Genomic DNA, 15,341 nt, shown 5'->3' with positions numbered 1-15,341 from the left:
TGAGAAGTCATATATTTGTTTTATAAGTATTTTCTTATTGGTTAAATCAAATATCGAACCGGTAAGGACCCAAAACCAATAAAAAAAATATTTAATTAGTTTGGTTATTGATTAAGCGAATTTATAAACCGACAAACCAAACCGATAATACAAAATTAAATTGAACCGAGCGATGCACATCCGTAAACGAGCATTGTTTATTGAAGAAGAAAAGAAACGAAAGCTACCGCTAATTCCAAAGGTAAATATACATAAGACAATAAATAAATATCTTTTACAAATCACAAGACACAAATACATCAACTTCAGAGAGCAATCAAACATTTATTTATTTATTACAATTACAATTTACAATCAATCATTCTCAAATGCATCTGCAATTCATTAGACATAAAATATTTAGTTGATTTATTAAATAAAATTGTAATTAACATAGCAAACTAACCATCGTGAATTTCATACAGCTTTGCAAGACGTTCAGAGAGAGTAATTGGAGAACCGTTGCCTTGTACAAGTAACAACTTTTTCAATTTAGGCATACTCACATCATTCCTGCACGCTACTTCAGACAACCCATCTGGTTCATCAATATGCAAAACTTCAAGTTGCGGAAAGCTATCACCATCACCAGAGAGATCCATCTTTCTTTCCATATGTTTGCAGAGAAACAATTTAAGTATCCTTAATTTGGGTAATTTCTTAAGTACTGCCATTACATGACCGTCTACCTTACACCAGAGAAGAGTAAGCTTGACAAGATTTGGAGGGAATGCTTCACAGTTCAAGCGCATTGTTTTGCAAGCATCCAAATGCAACTTAACAATATTTGGATAGGACGACAAATTTATTTTCTCACTCATGTCCCTGCAAACTCTGAGCTTCAGAACCTCCAGCGCCGTTGGCACAGGGCTCCATGCTGATAATATCTTAACTGTAGAATCAGTTACTCCTATTATACCCAGTTTTCTTAAATTGATCAATCGGTGCAACAATCTCGCCTCAAAAAATTTATCATCCAGCCACATCAAAGTTTGTACATTATTAGGAGGCAATGAGTACAAGTTTGGGAAAAATGGGCTTATAGAAAAGCAACAGTTAGATGCTTGATTAAAATCTCTATAACGAAGATGTTTCAATTGTGTAGACTTCCAAACACCAGTAGGAAATTTAATTAAACCAATATCGAGAGTCTCTAGATGTTTGAGCTTCACCATACAATTTGGCAGTTTCCCATAAATAGGCCCCTCGAATCGCAGATAGCAAATGTTCCCAAATGTGTTTGGGATAGTAATACGATGACTATCAACTCGAGACACGACAACAACCAACACTTGCAATAATTTGAAGTTAAGATGAGTCATATCAGAAAATATGCAAGGGTTTTTTGTGAAACAGAAAAGTGCACGAAGCTTGTTAGGCTTAGGATTTAAATGGAAGAACTCATTCATGGCATTATCATCAGAGTAGAATGTAATCCTTCGCACCCTAGCAACATTGCTGGGATCACCTAATGCATTGTGCTCGGTGTGAAAGAAGTTACTTTCCTTAGCCAAGTCCACACACAAACTATGTAACAAGTCATGTATGCGACAACTTGAAATTCTTCCATCATATGTCCTTTTGGCAACTTGAATCAAGTTTCTTGAAACCAAATCTTTTAGGTTATCCTCCGCCAAACTTTCAGCCTCTCACCTAATACCACTATTTACAACTATCAACTTCTCAGCAATCCACATATTTGTCAAATCAAAAGCACGAATTTCATGGTCCTCGGGGTAAAGACCAAAGTACAAGAAACATGGCCTTAATGCAATGGGCAAATCATTGTAACTCAGAGCCAATACCTTAGCACATCCATCCTGAATATTATGACCTATACGCTCAAGCACTCTATTCCATTCATGTTCCGTTCTTTCTTTTTTCCTTAACATGCCTGCCGTCACCACAATGGCTAATGGAATACCTCCACATCTCCGAACTATACTTTTACCAATATCTACCAAGACAGGTGAAGCATTAGCCCAATTATTATTATTATCAAAAATAAAGATTTTCTTGGTAAAGAGTTCAAAACTTTTCTCTGAATCTAAGGGTTGCAACTTGTGGAGCGAGAAATCCTCTCCTATGGATCTGCCTACATGATCATATCGAGAAGTGATAATTATCCTACTGCCAATTTTTGAATCACATTCAGGACGAAGGACACGGTTCAGAGCATCCCAGATTTTAGTATCCCAAATGTCATCTAAGAGAATAACATACCTTTTTGTTTCCAAATGTGATCTTAGATTGTTCTCCAAGTGTTCTTTCCTTTGCTCGTCCGGCAGTCCAACTTTCTTGGCTATGTCAAGTAAGATTTCTCCTGCTCTTGGCTGTTGTGAAACGTAGACCAGTGCAGAACACTCAAATTGATGACGGACATGCCTATAAAGTTTCTTGGCAAGAGTTGTTTTTCCTAGACCGGGCATGCCAACTATTGAAACAACTCCATTACACAAATCTTGAACAAGCAATTTGTCTTGGAGCTTGTTGAAGTCATCATCCAAACCGATGACCTCTGTTTCATCAGCATGAAGGAATTCTCTTCTCTGTTCCATTGAAATGCAATCATTATTGTTGTTACTTGTATCTGTGATGTTGAAAGCTCTCCTTAAACTATCAATGTCAGCAAACCTTCTTCTTATCTTCTTAATCTCCGTAGCAAACTCATAGGCAAAAGAAACCGTCTTAAGGCAACAAATTTCGCCTTTGAACTTACTGGATTGTTGGATTTTTGGAAGAAACTCATCTAAGAGATCCTCCACATCACCTGCCAATTCTTGAATATCTTTTAATAAGTTTTTGACCCTTGAATCGCCTCCAACTTCCTTGGCCTTTGCATCGTCTACATATGATCTAATGTGTCTCAGTACTCTCTGGAGCCAATCGATGTCCTCTTTCAAAAAATTCAAGTGGCTCCCTTCTTGAAAGAGTAGATTTGCAGCTATTTCTACAGATTTATTGATGACTGCTGTAAGAAGAATTTCAGCCATTTCTTTTTCAGTAGCTACAAAAAACTGATCAGAATGAGTAATTAGAAAAAAGAAGATAATTGGTAAAGGAAAATTAGAAAGGTCAGCTTAGAATAGTTGGAGTCCACTGCCAAGTCTCCTAATAATGTCAAGTAAATGAAAAACGAAAGAAGAAAGGAACAACACATGCTGTGGATAAGATACTAGTTGAATAGTCGAAGGAAATTACACCGTTCGTTCCAATTTAAGTGTCATTCAATTTAATTCGATATGGAATTTAAGAAACAAACTGTGACTTAATATTTTGTGGCTGATGATTGATAATGTACTTTTTTTTTGAAAAGTCACGTAACTAAGCAAATATCTTTAGTATAATTAATCAATCACACGATATTTTTAAAAAATTACATATCCAGACGCCATTTTTAAATTTCCTAAAATGTCTTGCAAAACTTTACCCAATTTGGGTTCATGGCTGTGAGTTTGGGATATTATGAGACTCAATTTGTATGTTACATGAAAATTAGGCTTTTATGCGATTTGATCCTCTCAAAAAAAAAAAAATTGGTCCGAGTGGACGTTCAGTTATTCGGTTAGATTTTTATTAAACTTTGATTTGGTGGTGAGACATCACCATAATGACTCTAGTGGAATGGTCGAAATGTCTTCACTTTCCTGGTAAGGAATGTTTTGTTCTAAATTTATTGATTAGACTAATTCAAATTCATATCACGTAATGCTAGTTTAAGAAAGAAATACTTTCTACCAGTATTTTTTCATTTTTAGAGCTCGAATAAAAAAAATAATTTATTTTGTTGTGAGTGTAATCTTCAAATCCTTGTGGTATCACGAGGTTATTTCACCAGGACTTACAACAAGGAAAAGAAAAAAAAAAGATATAATTTGAGGAAAATATAAAATATGAAAAAGTCTCGCATTAAAGTTAAAAAATAAATTAAGTAGACGTTTGATCGTGAAATTCAAATATTTTTCACTGAATTTATAGAATTGAAATTGAAAATGGAATTACGTTTAATTATATTTTTCTTGCAAATGAAAGAACAAAATAACGAGACATCAAACTTCTTTGAAATAAAGTGAAAAATTATTTGAAAAAAAAAAACAAATAATTCACATAACATCCGAAAGTAGCTTTCTCAATCTCGACAATTGGAGTTAATAACTTTGATGGTCACTCAACTATCAATTTTTTTCACAGAAAGTCACTCAACTTTCATTTTCAACTCAAAAGTCACTCAACTATGACTTCTTTGCATAGAAAGTCACTTAACATATTTAATTGTTTTTTTAATTAAAATTTGCTGACGTGGAATTTTAATTATTAACCAAAATTTTAAGAACCAAAATATATATCCACTTAAACCATTTAATGACCTGCCCCATTTAACCCGACCCGCTATAAATATAATATTAAACTTTTTATTTTACCATTAATTCTCTAAATTATTTTCCCTTGTCTCCCCCATTCTTTCCCTAATTCTTCGTTCTCTTTTCTTTTCTTTTTTAATTTCTCAATTTCAACTTCTTCTTCACATATCAATAATATATCAAGATTGTGAAGTTGGGTAGACAATTATTTGATGCTAAGTGAGAACAGAGAGGTTATGAAAACTTCAAAAAAAATAAAAATAGAGAGGTTGATAAATTGAAGTAGTTGTTGTCCAAATTGTATGACCCGTATGTCAATAAAACTGGCGTATTTAGATCCACCTGGAGTAAAGGAATCCAAGACAGCAACAAGGTTTTTTTGTAATGGAGGTAGTGAAGTACATGGTGATGGATGACTTGGTGGTTAAGCCGTATGTCAATAAAACTGGCGTAATAAAAAAATAATTTAATATTATATTTATAGAGGGTCGGGTTAAATGGGACGGATCATTAAATGGATATATATTTAGTTCTTAAAATTTTTGTTAATAATTAAAATTTCATGTCAGCAAATTTTAATGAAAAAAACAATTAAATTGGTTGAGTAACTTTCTGTGCAAAAAAATTATAGTTGAGTGACTTTTGAGTTGAAAATGAAAATTGAGTGACTTTCTGTGAAAATAATTGATAGTTGAGTGACCATCTAAATTATTAACTCTGACAATTGCTCATTTACAAGTGTTATGAGTTCGTAGAAGGCATGCTGTACATTAATTCCAAAAATACCCTCTTCGAAAATCAAGGTACAACACCTCTAAGCAGTAAAATTATCCTTTAGTTTATATGGAGCTTTGCAAGTGTTTGGGGTATATTGGTTTTATGTTTGGTTCATGTTGTAGAACTCTTACTCATTGTTTTTTGATGTTTGGTGATAAAAATGAGTATTTTGAGATGGTTTTATGCTTATTTGGTTATGCTATGGTTCTTTGCCTTATTGTTTTGTTATGGTTCTTGATTTTTTGTTACTATGGAACTTTGTTAAGTCTTTGGGGTCTCTTGGTTTTATGTTTGGTTCATGTGGTATAACTTTTACTCATTGTTTTTTGATGTTTGATGAAAAAAATGAGTTTTTTGAGATGGGTTTATGCTTATTTGATTATATAATGGTTCTCTTTTTTCCTTAAATTTCTTTTTTCTAAATGTGAGGATGAAGAAGGGAAAGTAAGAGAAAAAGATGATCAATTCTTGGTAAAAGGATAAGAAAGATGTACTATTTGCTTTAGGTGTTGGAGTCAAAGGCCAAGTCTTGTAGTTACTAATAATAATGTCAAGTAGATGAAAAAGAAAGAACAAATGGACAGAAACAACTACTCGGTTCATATTAAATACAATAATTCATCTTCTCTTAATCATATTAGCTGGTATTTTGTTTTCAAGCATGCAGGGGCGGACCCACCGTTACGCGATGCCCTTAGTTGGAAATTTACGAGGTAAAATTTTAATTTTATAAATATATATATATATATATATATATATATATATATATATATATATATATATTTATACAAGTATTGACACATCTGGACACAAGTTAAAAGGTTTAGTGTAATGGTTAAGGAGTTACGAAAGTTCCTTGAGGTTGTGTGTTTTTGTGCTATTAGCCTCAAATTATATTTTTTTATTACAATTATTGACACCTTAATGATAATCTTTGGATCCACGTTAAAAGTCAGACAATTGAGGCAGTACTACGCGAAAAATTCAATGGCAAAGATGAGTTCACACCGAAGCTTCTGGAATCTCCTTCGTCCGATTATATTTCAGTTCATTAAAACAATTGTTAAATCTTTATTATATATTTCATTTTCAAACAAGAATAAAGAATATTTAGAATCGTCAGTCGATTGAAGCAGTATATGATTATCCCACTAGAATATATATATATATATATTAGTTCTAGGAACGTCCGTTGCACGTTTATTTCCTAATTAACATTAGAAAAGTTAATTTATATAATCATAGTGAAGCGTACATAAATTCATCGCTAAGTTCAAAACTAAGTCCTTTTGTATGTAAATTGAATCGAAAAAAAATACTATTGATTTATTCCTCTTGGGTTATAGGGTCAACAGTTTTTAAATGATTTTATTAAAAAAAATAGTGGGTTATTGGTTCAGTTTTATTTATAATACAACAAACATAGATTGAATGTATAAATAATACAGTTACAAAGGAAATGTGAACAACAAACAAGTGGCAAACTATAAGTTAAAAGCCAGAATCAAATAAAAGTACTAGTCCATTCATTGAAGAAATTTATATTTATAAACAACATATCAAGCATAATATACTTGGATCATTATATTTTTTGATTGTTTGGAGCACAATTTTCGTTACTAAACAACAATCCATACGTGTGAACAACTCCTGTTTTAGGACAATTCTTCATGCCTAAACACAAGTACACAACATTCCATACCAAAACACCCCACAACAAACTCCAATAATAGAAATACAAGTTAATCAAACACACCGCAATTATATCAAGTTCTAGCAAGCATGATACTTGTTTGGCCGAAGTAAACAACGGAGTTGCAACTGCTAAACACGTACCCATAATAGATGCAACTCCCAAACATGTACCCCCAATAGATAGTTCAACACTATGCTTCAAAGCTGTTATATTCATATCACCACCAACTTATATATGTTCTTGATTTCTTTCTCTTTTCTATTTTTTACGAAGTAATGATTTCATTAATGGCATCAAGAAGATGCAGGAATTTACATATGTTCTTGATTTCTTTCGAGGGACTTCATTGATTTATCTCTATCTCCTGGGATTGGACTTTGGAAATACTACAGATTGTGAGTTGCTATCCAATTGTGCTTGCTTTATTGATGAACCAGTTTTTTTTTTCTTCAGGAACCCTATTTCCTCGACAAGTTTTCCCTTATCCTCTTCTTGCATTACTTCAATACATCCCTAAGTCAAATTCGAAAGAGTGAAGACCAACGGAAATTCCCAAATACATACACACGACCAAGCACATATACAATGTACCTCCCTATTGTTTTAGTATGTAAATTTCTATTATTATTAAGTAAACACAAGGTGTTAACAATTCAGTTGATAGTTAATTGTATTATAGAGTTGGACCTATCTCATTGGTAATTACTAATTAGATACATGCCCTACGTTTCTACTTCAGTAAAACATATGTATCACTTTAGATCTAACTATTACTTTTATGGATTAGATTTAACTCCACAATTCTCAATTTCCTTCACTATATTATCTTTATCTACAACGCTCATTCTCATTTTCTACTTCAAGGTATCATCCAGCTTTGGGTGAGTTTCTCAATTGTCCTTTCCTCTTTCTTATTCACTCTCTCAATGTTAAATTTTGTAGTTTTTTTGTCGACGCTTTCTAATTTACTTATTGATGTTCTTCTGCAGCTATATACATATTACAAGTTAAGAAAATATAAGGTTATTAGGTTCTTCTCTTCTATTTTTTCTGATTTTCTTTCTACCGAGTTTGTTTAATGTTCACGTCTTGCGTTCCTTAAAGTGTTGCAATATAAATTTTCTTTTAGTTAACACTATAATTTAGAAATTTGAGACTTTTAGTTAAGATATGATATTGGTGGTTTCTAAAGAGTTTATCCCTTACCTTACTGGAGGACCAAACAATTGAAGAGTCTCCAAATGCACATAGAATCTTTTTAGGATTTCAAGTGGAATAAATGGGCAAGTATGACAAAGATATTGATGTACGAGATCTTTGAGTAGCTCATATTGAAAGCTAACTCCTCAATTTCCGAAAAAATGGTAAGATTTCTTTTTAATATCAATGGTCATGTAATTTCCCTATTGTCATTCCAATGTTTGTTGGTTTAAATTATTTTATTAGTCTCTCTGTTGTTTGCTGGAAGCAAGCTTTGTTTTTGCTGCATCAAATTAAGGAAAGTATTGCAAGATAATAAGTAGACTATAGAATATGTTATTTCAAGTATTTGGAATGCATATTTCGTGTTTCTAACCTTCTTGATGATTTATGAAGTTTTGATGATAGACACATCTGCAATCCGATTTTTGATATGCAATCCGATTTCAAAAGGAGTTCAAAAAGAAGAGTCAAAGAAGGAAAACTTTGAAGCAAGAAAGCAGAGCTAAAGAAGGGAACAAATAAAAGAGGAAGTTGTGTACTAACAGGATTTGTAATAAAAGGTCAAAATAAACCCTTTTCGTACACAACTTTATGTCGTTTCCTTGTACACATTGGACACCAATCTTCCAACTCTATAAAAGGATGTCAAAGCAGACGAGACAAATTGTCTTTTGCAGAATCGAGAAACGAGAGGAAGAAAGAGTGAGAAAATACGCAGAAACCTACTATATTGAGAGTTCTTAGGAATAGAATTCAAGAAGTTCTATAGTTAGAATTTCTTGTGTGAGAAAAGTGTTTTTGATTCATAGTTAGAATCATTGTCATAGATCTTTTGTACAAGAAGTGGGTTTGGCTTCTTGTAGAGTTGAGTTATTGAGAGGTTTGTAACAAGAGGTGGGTTTGGCCTCTTGGAGAGTAGAGTTAGTCGATTATAGTTAGTCGAGAGTTTTTTTGAGGTTATTGATTATTGAGTTGTAATCGTGACATAGTTGTTAAATAATAAAACAAGGTTTTTCCTTCCTTGAGTGAGGAAGTTTTTAACAAAAATATTGTGTGGCTGTTAAAGTGTTCTGTCATAGGCAAATATACAAGAACCTGATTCTTGTTCTAGGGGTAAGGTTTTTTCACTTCTATATCTCTTTGAGGAGTGGGCGGCACAATTTTTGTTTCTTCATTCCTTCTCTAGGAAGGAGAGATGTTGATCAATTCGGGAAAAGCATGATTCCTTTCTGTGCAAAATAAAACGACCAGTATAGTAGTCATTTTATCTGAAATTTTGAGTAGAAACTTTGTAGCTGAAGAGTGAACAGTTCACCAGCCAATTGTCAAAAAGAGAACACACCAATTACGATCTACATAACATGATATCATTACTAATAAAATGAGAAAGCATGGAAATGTGTTATTTATATTTCAGTGATATCTTTGTGTGAACCTTGATAGCGAGAGTTTCATATGTTTGTTCAGTCGTCATGGACATTGTACAACTTCTGTCTATAATGTCAAGCTCAAAAAGGCAACTGCAATGAAAACAAAAGTTACATATAAGTCACTGCCTATCACACAGGATGGTGCAAACCAAGGTAACTCATATGATTTGTAAGGGTTATGTAGGGAAAAAGAGAGCAATAATGTTGTCTTATTGAGTAGACAACATGGTAAAAAGTTTCAATTTAGGTTTTGTACCCATGGAGATATGTTACCGATTAAATGAAAATGGGGAGCTACATCCAAAAAATACTGAGCAAATACATGATAACCATATGGAAAGACATAACAGAGGATTGGCACCATCTGCTTTTTTCAGCAACTTCTCCGAATAACCAAGAAAACCCCTAGGATACGCAACATATACATCTTAGTTAAACAAATCAGTTTCAAAGAAAGAAAACAACATAAGGCTGTCCTATATTAACACAAGCATACAATTTTATACGTACGCCAATATAGCGGTTACCATATTTTCAACACACCAATATCACTTTGAGGAACAAAGTAGGAAAATCTCATCTTCGGTAGCTACTGGTTAATTCATAACTACAAGTACATTCTAAAACAAAGAAAAAAACTACTTGTTAATTTTGGGGAGAAGCTACAGTAAATAGGCAGATTAAAACTAATCTTTTTTTATAAATCTAGAAAATTTTCAAGAGTAATAGCATGTTGAGTTTCCATAGAATGAAGAGCTTTGCTTTTATGACTGGAATTTCTGTTCCCATATGCTAAATCAGCCATCAAAAGGAGTACTCAAGGGGAAAAAGAGTAAATTTGGTTCATATTCGGGTAATTTGTCGATTTTATTTCTCAATATCGTATCCAAAAGGTGAGTACATAATTTTTATATTAGAAGTTATGTTTTTTAAAACTATCTCTTGAAAAAAACAATTTAAGTTGTTGAAGGTCTTTATACCTAGCACCTGCAAGGTGAAGGCTACAAGCCTACAACGAAACAACTCCGGATTAGTAACCGCCTCAACAGTTCCAATCTCAAAAAAACAGTTATACATGTCATTTTATATATCATACACTGCACAGCTCCCAAAATTCCTCGGCAGTGAGGAACTCTCCCCTACGCCTTCTACCATATTCATCTCTATATACACGAGTTCAAACTCCATAACAAAACTCTCGAGAAACTGAATGAATAACTTTTGTACAGTCAGAGACTAACAATGACTTGTAAACAACCAATCATATGAAGGAATGCATAAATTAATACAACATCATTCAAAGATCGATATTTTATACTCAAACAAAGAAAATAAATAAGAAATTCTCATTTATTCTATAGATTAGAAAGCATTTAGAAAATGATAAAAAAAGTTGAAGTCCGTAGAATTTACAGAGAACTTATCAAAATCAAGAGAAGAATAAAAGAAAGTTTATTCACGCTTTCTTAACATCAATTTTCCTCGAACAACATATTAATGTTACCTCTTGTACTTCTCATCTCATCCTAATTTTAACTATAATTATGATTTACCTAAAAAAAAATGAGGCAATTTATCGTTCATCAACCAAACTACAATGTAATTGATATTTTTATTAAAAAATAAAATTTAAAAAAATTATTTAAAAATAAAAAATAAATCCAGAAAAATTAAATTAAAAATCTAGATAAAAAGAAAATTGGGTAAGAATTTTTCATTCATCAAACTACAAAGTATTTGAAATCTTTATTTAAAAAATAAAATAAAATAAATAACAAAAAAAAAAAACATAAATCCGGGAAACTTAAAAATAAAAATCTAGTTACAAAGAAAATTGGATAATTCTTATCTATTTTCATTAACAATACAGTGCGAATTGAGAATGAATTTTTCAAATCTTTTTTTCCTTTAAAAAAAAATGGAGTAGAAGAGCAAATCCCCATATATAGATGTGTTGTAAGCTTTGTAGGAAAAGTAACATATAGAAATTTGAAAGAAAAACATACCTCCTATTTACTGAGCGGAAAGAGAGGATTTTTAACAATAAGATTGTGAAGAAAGAGAGGAGATTAAAGAGAGTGTTCTGAAATGCAAGAGATTAATGAAAGCTCCTGCCTCCTTTGCTAGTGCTAGAGAGAAAGGGGAAGATTTGGATCTTATATAAGATGAAATTACTATTTTGCCCTTATATAGTAATGATTTTTTCTAAAATGCTAGTGGTCGTCCCATGGACTTGGCTCTTCTATATAGTTAAAACTAGGTAAACTGCCCGCTCTTCGTGCAGTGACAATCTACCTTAATTAGCTTACATGTTATTGGATATATTATGCCGTTTATAAAGTTTATAAAAATACAGAAGCACATATCATATATATATATATATATATATATATATATATGATTTTATTTTAACTTGCAACATGAGCAGGTTAAAAAATTTGTAGACAGAGTTGTACAACTATCAGTTTATCTTTTCATTGTCTTTCTATATAGAGTCATCATATAATTGTCAGTTGCTTTTTCTTCTGGTCTATTACATATCTTTATCTATCTACACAAAATCAGTTTCATTGTCATTAGTAAAATTATGTCATAAGAATTCATACCCGTCATAGTGCTAAAATTTAATTTAGTCTTGTGTTGTTTTAATGTACTCAGATAAAATTTAAGCCAGTCACAAAGTGTTGTTTTAATGTACTCAGATACGTCGACTTATAGGCTAGCGTATTCAATATGAAAGAGAGAAATTCATTTTACTACTAAGTTTTCAAATAGTAACAACTTAATAATTCTCAAAGTAATGAGGATACTGTAAAGTTTAAATGAATTTACGGTATAAACATTAGCATACTACTACTGTTAGATTTTTGGCAACCAAATTCCATGTGTGTTAGCATAATATTTCATTCATAAACTTATTTAAACGCACAATTAAAGGAGGATAAGAGTTTCAGGTGGCATGCTGTCCGAGAACACTCTGTTTTGAACTCCATCTGAAAATATCATAAATCTGCCAATGTATACACCTAAACAAATGATGGAAAATTACTAATTTCACAAAGGCCTGCATAAAGCCTTGCAGTAAAAAAGCTTTCAAACTCTGTATTTTTCTCTTAATAAACCGCAAACTATGAACTACCAAAACTGGATGAGTTTTTATGTTATGAGATTAGGAACTATTTGTAGTCAATTCCACTTGAGTATGCACTTGATTATTAAAGACATTGAATTCCTCTAGATGATGCCACGAACCAGTGGAACATTAAACTTTGCACCTTCAATTGACATTCACAGACTAAGTGTACCAAATTGCTTGTGAATGGTTAAGTTGCATACCTTGCCATCTTGTGGGATTTTGGCCAAGTGCTTGATATTTGTTTAGTGCGTGCTTGGCTTTTAAAGTCGTATGCAAAATCACTTATCAATCTGGACAATCAGTCCTAAAAAATTAGTGAGTTTTACAATGTATAAATCCATTCGGGACAAAAATTGTTAGAGTAAACAAACAGAGAAACTCCCAATATCCTTCTTTTACTACAGAGACATGTTTTCAGATTTAGCTTACAATCCTCATTATGTTTACCCGTGATCATTTGTTATCCGTTCATAAACTACACATTCCACACCATTTACAAAAAGGGTGTCTTGTAATGGCTGAAGCAAATTCTGAAATGTGTACAAAATACCTTGTCTAATTCGGCAATTACATCGCATACAATTTGGAACACTTCTTCCAGAACATATTTTTTAATGAAGGCAGTGGTTCGTGTGTCCCTGTCCGCGTTAAGGATGGATCCTTCTCTTGTTGTTACTCCTGATACTGCGACACCTACTTGTACATGGGTGTAAACTGGTTTGGGAAGATACAGTCTGCCCTGGCGAATTGGTTTTCCTTGGCTCTCACTTTTAATCTCGACTCTCCAGCACTCTGTTGAAGAGAATATTGCACATAGTTAGCAAGGAAGAGTTTGTTTGCATAGGACATGTTACTAAAGACCGCATACAGTGGAGAAAGCTATCAAACATGAAACGGAATCTTAAATGGCCCGCAATTATGAAGACAGAGAGATGGAGTACCTGTTGGTCGAGAGAAGAGGACTCATCCAATAGTGGCACCAAAATAGAAATGACTCTACCTCGAGGAAGGAGAAGTAATATAAAGTTGCATATGATTTACCTCTCTAAACTACTCATATCAGGCACCACATCAGTCTTCACTATCATAGTTGGACTTGTCAAAACTCTAATCTCTATTACCAATATGAATATCAAGGCTACACATGTTAAACTTCTATTAGTTCAACCAAGTTTTTGGTAGTGTTGGAGGAGGTACTGGTGCCTCCGCCCAGAGTTTTGAGAATCATTAACCCTCATGAATCAAGTCACAATGTCTGTTTCGTCCATATACAAATGTGTACCCATTCATCTGAAGCACAACTTCACTTCATCGTATTTACGAAGTAATTGTTTTCTACTATCCAAATAATTCACAATATTTTCATTCCAAAAAAATAAAAAAGACACCAACAACTACTAAAGGAATTTCTATTAAATTCTTACGCATATCTACCATATATTCTGAGGTGTAAACAAAAGCATTTAGTATGATCCATACCACAACTCTAAAATACCAAAAAAGAGCAGTCAAACAGAGAAATTTCAAGTGTCCTTAATGCCCACAGATTTATGTCTAAACGTTTTGCATATCATCCTCATTAAGTTTACCCATGCGCATCCGGTAGGTCTGTGCTTAGTATCTGTTTTTGAGATTTTAATTGTACGAAGGACTTACCTACAATGTATGTATTGTATCAGTGAAATTAATTGCTTGATTGGTTATGTCATATAGAACTAAAGTTGTTGTTATGTTCAGCGGCATTGACATTGCATCTCCATCATGAAGCCTCATTTGTATGGCAAGTCATCTGAACATACAATATTAAGAAATGATAATTTGCAATTTATAACTTGTAAGGGTATTTTGTAATAACAAAACTAATTTGAAATGTTTATGAAATACCACATATCTTTCTAAAACTCTTGGGCATGCATTCTCAAAGATTTTTCTATTCATAACATTTTAAATAATTCTCGGGGCTTCTGTGTCCTCGTCTGCGTGGAGGATGGATAATCCTTTTCTTGTTGTTACTCAAGATATGCAACATATAATTGTGAATAATTGTTATGGAAGATACAGTCCCACCTGATGAAGAGTCTGTCCTTGGCTCTTCTTGATTGTCATAGCGTAACATGGTGCTTCATGGACATTTTCTTTTCCAGTTCACAGCCTCATAGGCAGTAAAGTATTAGAAGTCAAGTTAAACTTTATAAAGCATCATACCTGGATAGTGCATAGAGATCTTGGACAGCATGATGGACAACTTCTAAGGCAGTAGGGGGTATTTTTTGGAATTAATTGGATTGGTCCTTAATCTGGGCTAAGAGACGAACTACAATATACATAATGCAATAACAGGAAAGACATGAATGTATTCCAAGAATACATAGAGTTATAAGCATCCACGCATACACACAAAGGAAGTTTTGAAAATTAAAGTGTCAACCGTGCATCTCTGTCCGTCTTTTTTGCGTATTAAACTAAAACATAAAGGGGTAAAGCGTGCAAGAAAGAGTGGAGGAGAAAGCTAGCGGACGGATGAATTAAAGAAGGGAATGGGAGGTTGTGCGGAGTAAGGAAGAAGGTTTATTGGAGGCGTTATTTGAAAGAGTGAAGGGGCAGTAGTGAAGAGTTACGGTGGATGCAGGGAAGGGAAACGTCTGAATATAAGGGAAGGGGTATTTGTGGAATTTTAAAAATGAAAGTGAATGTTGGCT

The 15,341-nt window shown here is 32.9% G+C and overlaps 1 pseudogene; it reads right to left on the bottom strand.

Moving 5' to 3' along the window:
• Positions 1-440: 440 nt before the first annotated feature.
• On the bottom strand, positions 441-3,099 carry LOC125829576 (toMV resistance protein Tm-2(2)-like; annotated as a pseudogene).
• Positions 3,100-15,341: the final 12,242 nt, after the last annotated feature.

The sequence above is a fragment of the Solanum verrucosum genome, unplaced genomic scaffold (genome assembly GCF_900185275.1).
Source record: "Solanum verrucosum unplaced genomic scaffold, falcon-dt-bn FXZP01000031.1, whole genome shotgun sequence".
NCBI lineage: Eukaryota > Viridiplantae > Streptophyta > Magnoliopsida > Solanales > Solanaceae > Solanum > Solanum verrucosum.
This window is presented reverse-complemented; position numbering and strand designations above follow the sequence as displayed.